Below are 10462 nucleotides of genomic sequence, written 5' to 3'. Positions count from 1 at the left end.
AAGAGCTGAAATTGGGATTTCAGGCTCATGCCCGTATTGAGAGGTATGAGACCTCTGACAAGTTCTTTTGCCAACAAGATGGAGGAGAATAGCTCAACTAGTGAGCATGTTCTCAGAATGTCTGGGTGCTAAAATCACTTAAATCAAGTGGGAGTTAAACTTCCAGATAAGATAGTGATTGATAGAGTTCTCTAGTCACTATCACTAAGCTACTAGATCTTCGTGATGAACTATGACATGCAAGGGATGGAGTTGATCCCGGAGCTGTTCGCGGTGCTTAAGACCGCAAAAGGTAGAAATCAAGAAGGAGCATCAAGTGTTGATGGTTTAACAAGACCACTGGTTTCAAGAAGGGCAAGGCTAGAAGGGAAACTTCATGGATGGCAAACCAGTTGCCGCTCCAGTGAAGGAACCCAAGGTTGAACCCAAACCCGAGACTAAGTGCTTCTATTGTAAGGGGAACGGTCACTGGTAGCGGAATTACCCCAAATGCATGGTAGATAAGAAGGCTGGCAACTTCAACAAAGTATATACGTGTTATTAATGTGTACCTCACTAGTACTCCTGGTAGCACCTGGGTATTGGATACCGGTTCAGTTGCTATTATTGGTGACTTGAAGCAAAAGCTACGGACTAAACGGAGACTGGCTAAGGGCGAGGTGACGATGTGTGTTGGAAGTGTTTCCAAAGTTGATGAGATCACCATCGCACGCTCCATCTGCCTTCGGGATTAGTATTGAACCTAGATAAATGTTATCAGGTGTCTACGTTGAGCATGAATATGATTAGATCATGTTCATTGCAATACGGTCATTCATTTAAGTTAGAGAATAATGGTTATTCTGTTTACATGAATGATACCTTTCATGGTCATGCACCCTATGTGAATGGTTCATTGAATCTCGGTCGTGGTAATACACATGTTCACGCCAAAAGATGTAGAGTTAATAATGATAGTACCACTTTCTTGTGGCACTGCCGCTTAGGTCATATTGGCGTAAGATGCATGAAGAAACTCCATGTCGATGGATGTTTGGAGTCACTTGATTTTGAATCACTTGACACATGCGAGCCATGCCTCATGGGCAGGATGACTAAGACCCCGTTTTCAGGTACAATGAAACGGGCAAGTGACTTGTTGGAAATCATGCATGCTGATGCGTGTGATCCAATGAGAATTGAAGCGTGCGGTGGATATTGCTATTTTCTCATCTTCACTGACGATTTGGGTAGATATAGGTATATTTACTTAATGAAGCACAAGTCTGAAACGTTTGAAAAGTTCAAGCGATTTCAGAGTGAAGTTAAGAATCATCATAACAATAAGATCATGTTCCTACGATCTGATCAAAAGGGGATTTTCTGAGTTATGAGTTTGGCAATCACTTAAGACATTATGGAATTGTTTCACAGTTGAAGCCACCTGGAACACCACAAGGTAATGGTGTGTCCGGACGTCGTAATCGAACCCTATGAGATAAGGTGCGATCTATGATGTCTCTTACCAATCTACCGTTTTCATTTTGAGGTTATGCGTTAGAGACAGCTGCATTCACTTTAGATAGGACACCATCTAAGTCCGTTGAGACGACGTCATATGAACATTGGTTTGGCAAGAAACCAAAGTTGCCGTTTCTTAATGTTTGGGGATGCGATGCTTAGGGCTTCAGCCGGAGAAGCTCGAACCCAAAGCGGACAAACACATCTTCATAGGATACCCAAGGTGACAGTTGGGTATACCTTCTATCTCAGATCCGAGGGCAAATTGTTTGTCGCTAAGAACGGGTCCTTTCTCGAGAAGGAGTTTCTCTTGAAAGAATTGAGTGGGAGGAAGATAGAACTTGATGAGGTTGTCGAACCTTTACTTCAACCAGAGAGTGATGCAACACAGAAAGATGTTTTCGGTGGTGCCTACGTCTGTTGAATAGGAAGTTAATGATAGTGATCATGAAGCTTCGGATCAAGTTGCTATCGAACCTCGTAGGTCGACAAGGATATGTACTACTCCTGAGTGGTACGGTAATCCTGTCTTAGATATCATGTTGTTAGACAACAATGAACCTACGAGCTTTGGAGAAGCGATGGTGGGCCCGTATTCCGACAAATGGTTAGAAGCCATGAAATCCGAGATAGGATCCATATATCAGAACAAAGTATGGACTTTGGTGGACTTGCCCGATGATCAGCGAGCCATTGAGATAAATGGATCTTTAAGAAGAAGACGGACGTGGGCGGTAATGTTACCGTCTATGAAGCTCGACTTGTGGGAAAGAGTCTTTTCACAAGTTCAAGGAGTTGACTACGATGAGAATTTCTCACCCGTAGCGATGCTTAAGTCCGTCGGAATCATGTTAGCATTAGCTGTATTTTTCGATTATGAAATCTTACAGATGGATGTCAAAACAAGTTTTCTTACCAAGTTTTTGTAAGAAAAGTTGTATGTGATACAATAAAAGGTTTTGTCGAACCTAAGGATGCTAAAAGGTATGCTGGCTCCAGCAATCCTTCTATGGACTAGAGCAAGCATCTCGGAATCGGAATATATGTTTTGATGGAGTGATCAAAGCTTTTAGGTTTATACAATGTTTGCTAGAAACTTGTATTTACAAGAAAGTAAGTGGGAGCACTACAACATTTCTGATAAGTATATGTGGATGACATATTGTTGATTCGAAATGATGTAGAATTTCTGGAAAGCATAAACGGTTGTTTGAAGAGTGTTTTTCAAAGGAAGACCCGGATAAAGCTGCTTACATATTGGGCATCAAGATCTATAGAGATAGATCAAAACGCATGATGATACTTTCAAAGAACGCACACCTTGACATGTTTTTGAAGGAGTTCAAAATAGATCAGTCAAAGAAGGGGTTCTTACCTGAGTTGTAAGGTGTGAAGTTGAGTAAGACTCAAAGCTTGACCACGGCAGAAGAAAGAAGAAGGACGAAGGTCGTCCCCTATGCTCTTGTCATAGGCTCTATACGGTATGCCATGCTAAAGTACCGCACCTAATGTGTGCCTTGCCACATGTCTGGCAAGAGGGTACAAAGGTGATCTAGGAGTAGATCACCAGATAGCGGTCAAAATTATCCTTAGAGGAATAAGGAAATGTTTCTCGGTTATGGAGGTGATAAAGAGTTCAATGTAAAGAGTTATGTCGATGCAAGCTTAACACCTGTCCGGATAGCTCTGAGTAGAGATACCGGATACGTATAATGGAGCAACAATTTGGAATAGCTCCAAGTGGAACGTGGTAGCAGCATCTACGATATAAAGTTTTGCGAAATACATAGGGATCTGAATATGGCAAGATCCGTTGACTACAACCTCTCTCACAAGCATAACATCATCAAACCCAGAACTCTTTGAGTGTTTATCACATCGCGATGTGAACTAGATTATTGAGTCTAGTAAACTCTTTGGATGTTGGTCACATGGCGATGTGACCTGTGAGTGTTAATCACATGGCGATGTGAACTAGATTATTGACTCTAGTGCAAGTGGGAGACTGCTGGAAATATGCCCTAGAGGCAATAATAAATTAGTTATTATTATATTATATTTCATTGTTCATGATAATCATTTATTATCCATGCTAGAATTGTATTGATAGGAAACTCAGATACATGTGTGGATACATAGACAACACCATGTCCCTAGTAAGCCTCTAGTTGACTAGCTCGTTGATCAATAGATGGTTACGGTTTCCTGACCATGGACATTGGATGTCGTTGATAACGGGATCACATCATTAGGAGAATGATGTGATGGACAAGACCCAATCCTAAGCCTAGCACAAAGATCGTGTAGTTCGTATGCTAAAGCTTTTCTAATGTCAAGTATCATTTCCTTAGACCATGAGATTGTGCAACTCCCGGATACCGTAGGAATGCTTTGGGTGTACCAAACGTCACAACGTAACTAGGTGGCTATAAAGGTTCACTACAGGTATCTCTGAAAGTGTCTGTTGGGTTGGCACGAATCGAGACTGGGATTTGTCACTCCGTGTAAACGGAGAGGTATCTCTGGGCCCACTCGGTAGGACATCATCATAATGTGCACAATGTCACCAAGGAGTTGATCACGGTATGATGTGTTACGGAACGAGTAAAGAGACTTGCTGGTAACGAGATTGAACAAGGTATCGGGATACCGACGATCGAATCTCGGGCAAGTATCATACCGATGGACAAAGGGAATTGTATATGGGATTGATTGAATCCTTGACATCGTGGTTCATCCGATGAGATCATCATGGAGCATGTGGGAGCCAACATGGGTATCCAGATCCCGCTGTTGGTTATTGACCGGAGAGTTGTCTCGGCCATGTCTGCATGACTCCTGAACCCGTAGGGTCTACACACTTAAGGTTCGATGACGCTAGGGTTATAGGAAAGTATGTACGCGGTTACCGAATGTTGTTCGGAGTCCCTGATGAGATCCTGGACATCGCGAGGAGTTCCGGAATGGTCCGGAGGTAAAGATTGATATATAGGAAGTATGGTTTCGGCCACCGGAAGTGTTCCGGGCATCACCGGTAGTGTACTGGGACCACCGGAGGGGTCCGGGGGTCCACCAGGTGGGGCCACCAGCCCGGGAGGCTTACATGGGCCAATAGTGGGAAGGGACCAGCCCCTAGGTGGGCTGAGGCGCCTCCAACCAAGGCCCAAGGCGCAAGGGAGAGTGGGAGGGGGCAAACCCTAGGTCCAGATGGGCCTTAAGGCCCACCCTAGGTGCGCCCCCTCTCTCCCCCTTGGTCGCAACCCTAGATGGGTTTTGGGGCTGCCGCCACCCCTAGGAAGGGAACCCTAGATGGGGGCGCGGCCCCTCCCCTTCCCCTATATATACTTGAGGTATTGGGGTTGCAATGGACACGCGAGATCATCTCCCTCTTGGCGCAGCCCTACCTCTCTCCCTCCTCGTCTCTCGTAGTGCTTGGCGAAGCCCTGCTGGAGTTCCGCACTCCTCCACCACCACCACGCCATCGTGCTGCTGCTGGACGGAGTCTTCCCCAACCTCTCCTTCTCCCCTTGCTGGATCAAGGCGTAGGAGACGACACCGGGCTGCATGTGTGTTGAACACGGAGGCACCGTGGTTCGGCGCTTAGATCGGAATCAACCGCGATCTGAATCGCTACGAGTATGACTCCTTCATTCGCGTTCTTGCAATGCTTCCGCTTAGCGATCTACAAGGGTATGTAGATGCACTCCCCTTTCCCTCGTTGCTAGATTACTCCATAGATTGATCTTGGTGATGCGTAGAAAATTTTAAATTTTTGCTACGATCCCCAACACAAACTCCCCTTCAGGCTTGCCAACCGTGGCGTCATAGCAACTCATGGTTTAAAACCATAAGACTGCTCTCACACGCCACCTCTTATAGTGGATACCCTCAAACATAGGAGGTCTCATGGAAGCTGCAAAACCACTTGGGGTAAATTTCCTATTATAAGGTTTTTGGATTGTTGGAAATATGAGCAATTTACCAAATGATTGTATTAATAGAAATACTAGATAAAGCATGACTAATATAGTAGAGATAAAACAAGTCATGCGTTCTGACAGAGAGAAGGTAAATAACATCTGCATATATGAACTGTAGCCTAGCATATCTAGAGCAGGCAGTAGAGCTAGTTGCATATATGGAGTAGAACCTAACACATCTAGGGCAAGTACTAGTACGAGAAACTGTGGCAGGGCATCTAATAGAAAGGAGAAGAACACATACGTGACAGCAGCATCAGTAGTACTGGACTTGGGGTCGATGTCCTTGCCAGCCATGTCGTTGAGGAGGTTGTCGACGTTGGGAAAGTAGTCGTCGTCGGGGAAGTAGTCGTCGGAGTCCGGGGCGTCCGTGACAAAGAAGTCAGTAGTCGCGCTGAGCGCTCCCCAAAAACCTTATCACCCTTCTCCCGTACAGGACTCAAAGAGGTGCAGTTTCGGAGGCCTACAGTCCCGACTCGCGGTGCACGCCACAAGCTGGGATGAGGAAGACAGCAACAACTCAGAGATTGGAACCGGTGGCGAGAGGAAGGAGAAGTTCTGGTGCGTCTCTCTGAGAGGAGCGACCACCCTTTTATAGGCGCAAGAGAAGGAGGCAAGAGGCTGCACCGGGAGCTGAAGGGAACGTGGGAGACGAAACGAATAGACAACAGCCGAAGGGTGCAGCGTTCGTATTCAATATCCACTACAGCAAAAAAATTCCAGCTCCCGAGTGACCTTTCGTATACCCGTAGTGCGTGGCAAAAATTTAGACATCGGCTCGGCTCATTCCTGCAACCCGCAACCCGCAAACCGCGGCGCGTCGTGACGAGGCGTGGCATGGCGTGGCGAGGCGAGCGGTGGAGGAGGAGCGCGCGTGGATATCCCTCTTGTTCTCATGCTTATACAAGTGGGGAAAGAACCTCCCTTATAAGGAGGTCCAACTCCCACTAAACTAGCAATGTGGGACTAAACTTTAGTTCCACCTCTTGCCTTGCACTAATGAGCTGCATGGCCTTTAGTATTTATTAGGAACTTCTGAAACTGCTATTGGACTAGGCCCAAAATAGACAAAATTCCAGCACAAACTCCTTGGTTAAACTCCACAATCTTGATGGAGGCTCCCAAGTGACACCTAACCAATCTAGGAGACACCACTCTCCAAAAGGTAATAGATGGTGTGTTGATGATGAACTCCTTGCTCTTATGCTTCAAATGATAGTCTCCCAACACTCAACTCTCTCTCTCACTGATTTGGATTTGGTGGAAAGATGATTTGAGTGGAAAACAACTTGGAGAAGGCTAGAGATCAAGATTCATATGGTTGGAATGGAATATCTTGACCTCAACACATGAGTAGGTGGTTCTCTCTCAGAAAATGTATGATGGAAGTGTAGGCGTGTTCTGATGGATCTCTCCACGAATGAAGAGTGGGTGGAGGGGTATATATAGCCTCCACACAAAATCTAACCATTACACACAAATCACCAAACTCTGTGGGACCGAATAATGAAACTCGGTTGGACCAATTTAGTTCAAAATGTGAACGTTAGGATTTTCGGTGGGACCAACATGTCAACTCGGTAAGACCGATTTCATTAGGGTTAGGGCAGAACGTAATCTCAGGGAGACCAATTACACAAACTCGGTGGGACCGATTTTGGTAATAAGCTAACCAGAGAGTTGGTCAGGCAAACTCGGTGGGACTGACTCGCTCATCTTGGTGAGACCGAAACGTTACGAAGGGGAAACAGAGAGTTTGCATTGCGAACTCGGTGGGACCGATCGCTCATTTCGGTTGGACCAAAACGTTACAAAGGGAAACAGAGAGTTTGCAATCCCATCTCGGTGAGACCGAGATCCCTATCAGTGAGACCGAAATGACTAGGGTTTTGTGGCAGTGGCTATGTCAAGTGAACTCGATGGCGCCAGATAGAAAGTTTTGGTGGGGCCGAGTTTGACTTTTGGTTTGGGACATATGTGGATATATGAAAGTGGTTGAGGTTTTTGGAGCATATCACTAAGCATTTTGAGCAAGTAACCCATTAAGCAACACCTCATCCCTTTTTAATAGTATTGGCTTTTCCTATGGACTCATTGTGATCTTGGATCACTAAAAGGTAAAATGTAGAGTCTTGAGCTTTAGAGCTTGAGCCAATCTTTTGTCCTTAGTATTTTAAGGAGTCCACATTTCTAATCCATGCCATGCCAATCATTGAGCTTTCCTGAAATATTTATCTTGAAATAGTATTAGCTCAATGAGCTATATGTTGTTAGGAATTACCAAAACCACCCAGGGATAGTTGCACTTTCATCCCTTTATCGGAAAAAAATGCTAAGGTCCAGTTGGAGCCGCTGTCGCTTCATCATCGAAGCCATCCTGACGTTGTATCCTGCAGTCGGGAAGTCATCATGCTAAGATCCAGTTGGACCAACACCTCGGAGAAAAAGTCGTCATCGTAGAAGCCTTGTGTAGATAAATATCTCAGAGCCAAACCATGTCCGAACACAAACCTTTCGTCAGATCTGCAACGACGACAGAGAGAGCATCTCCATGACTAAGAGGAAACATGAACCACAAGAGAACATTGTGTCGCATAAAGGAGACACCCAAGGAGAGAAAAGGAGGAAAAAGCCTCGCCGTTGCCGCAAAAACAACCAGGAGAACATCACCCACATCCACAAGGGTCGGCCTTCTGCCTCCGAAGTCGCTAGTTGCCTGCAGCACTAGCACCACAAAGAGTGGGAAGAAGAAGATCATTACCTTGATACTAACACGAAGACACACGAAGCGCCCGCTTAGATCCCAAGGACCGCAAACGTTATAGACACCACCTCCCAGATCCGACAACAATAGCTAAGAAAACCATCACTTCGATGAAAAATCGGGAGGAAACTTATTTGATGCCAGCATTGCGACCGCCGAAGCATAAGCCGTGGATAACCAAAGAATTGATGAAGACACTACATAACTAAACATGCGTGAGGTGCCCTCCCTCCCACCGCTAGAGCAACCTGTGGAGGTGAGGAACCCTAGTGACATGAAATATGATGCCCATGTTCCTAGGTCGCAGTGGCGTAGTTGGAGGGTGGATTAGGACCACCCTGTACATCGGCCCAGTACTTCATTATACCCGCAAAATAAAATTGGTAGGCCGCAACGCACGTCGAAGGACTAACTTCAAAAAGTACGACTGCACAATCTATAGCTAGCTCCCTCATTCCTTCCTATGTTCTAGGTATACGCCTTTCCCAAGAAAAGTTCCATCGCGTGCTTAAAATATGTTTCCTTGTACGCTAGAGGATGGACTTGATGACTCTAAGTCTCCAATCGACCACACCGTGATAGCGAACCCTAGCGTTCAGCGATGTAGAAGCCGATGGCACATGGGAAACATAGGGCGAAGGAGTGTGAGGCAGGGCTAGTAACGTGTGCACGGGGCAGATCAAGCCACCGAGGTAGGAACTCCACTGACCTCACATCATTCCAATTTAAACTATAATTTTCATTCTCAATTCAAAGTATGATTTCGCCTTTAAGGTTTATCTGTGATTACAAATAGAAACTCAAAATGGATAAATGAAGCCAACTGACTATGATGGTTATGGGTTCATTCAAAATGATAATTAAAAATTAAACCTTTTTATTGTAGAGTTCTTGAAAAATTAAACTTACGGATATATTATTTTCATAAATTCTATACTAGTATGCAGTGGTGGAGCTAGACGATGGGTTCGTTTGGATCCTTCTTGTGCTTTCCATGCCAATATTGGCGCACAAAAATAACTGGCAGCGGATTCGCCTGCCAGCCAGTCACCAAAATATTGGCTAAGAAACCAACTAAGAATGTTGTTGGGGCTAGGGCAAACCAAAATATTGGACGAGAACCAAACGGAGACCAGCATTGAAGTCAACACCAAATATTTAGGCAGGTTGCTCATAGGGTGCCAAACCAAACAGACCCGATATCTTTTCCTGCTGTTGGCAAAAGACAAACCATGAGTGTTTGGGGGAGGGGGAGGGGGAGGGGGAGAACAATGGCTAAAAAATTCCCATCTAAGCCCTCCCATGTTGTTTTAATAAATTAGTTCAAAGCTAGGGGAGGGGGGATTGCCTCCCTCATCTTAACACATAGTTCCATCTCTCCTAGTATGTTGAAATGTTGCATTTCTGGTGTAAATATTTTTTATATCAATTCGACCACTCTAGCTCCTACCACCGTGTGGCTAAATGCACCACTCAACCTGCACGCAGTAGGCTGGGCGGCTTACTGAGATATTCATCTTGTACGCAGTAGGCGGGGGCACACATCTGTTAGCGCCGACGATCCTTGTTATTTCACCACCGAGCAGTCCCCCCCCCCCCCTCGTTATTTCTGTGTTCAATGCACACACAGTAGTCTTTCTAAGTAAGTATTCTTTGTAAATAAATCCATATGATTTCTATCATTAGTTATGTCAATCATGTATGCTCTGTAAATAAATCTACATCGAAGCTGTGTTCCTTAATTAGTTATGTCAATCATCTATGCGCTCTAAATAAACAATTTAGCTACATGTAAGTCATCTGGAATTTAATTTTGGGTCAGTCAATTTTATATGTTGCTGATCGTTATTAAATTGACCGACCACATGTTTGGGCCAGTTGATTTCTTAATGGGCCAAAGCCATTACTAGGTGCGACCCAACCTTCCCATTTCTCCCTTTGTTTTTCTCTTCTTTTGTTTTTTCTGTTTTTTATCTGATTTCATTTTCAATTTTTTATTTTATTAACTTATTTTCATATTTATTTTCAAGGTATTTATGAAATTTTGGGTGAGTGTAAATATTTACGCACAAATACTATACATCCAAAATTGCATTGTTATATGATTAGCTTTCACATATTAAAAAAAGCACAATTTCAGTGCAAAGTTGTATGCAACTATTTTTTACATTTTTTATTTTGTTTCTTCTTAAAGGATAATACTTTTGCTACTAATTCG

Source organism: Triticum aestivum, chromosome 3A, assembly GCF_018294505.1.
Source record: "Triticum aestivum cultivar Chinese Spring chromosome 3A, IWGSC CS RefSeq v2.1, whole genome shotgun sequence".
In the NCBI taxonomy this organism is placed as follows: domain Eukaryota; kingdom Viridiplantae; phylum Streptophyta; class Magnoliopsida; order Poales; family Poaceae; genus Triticum; species Triticum aestivum.
Note: the sequence above shows the minus strand (reverse complement) of the source record.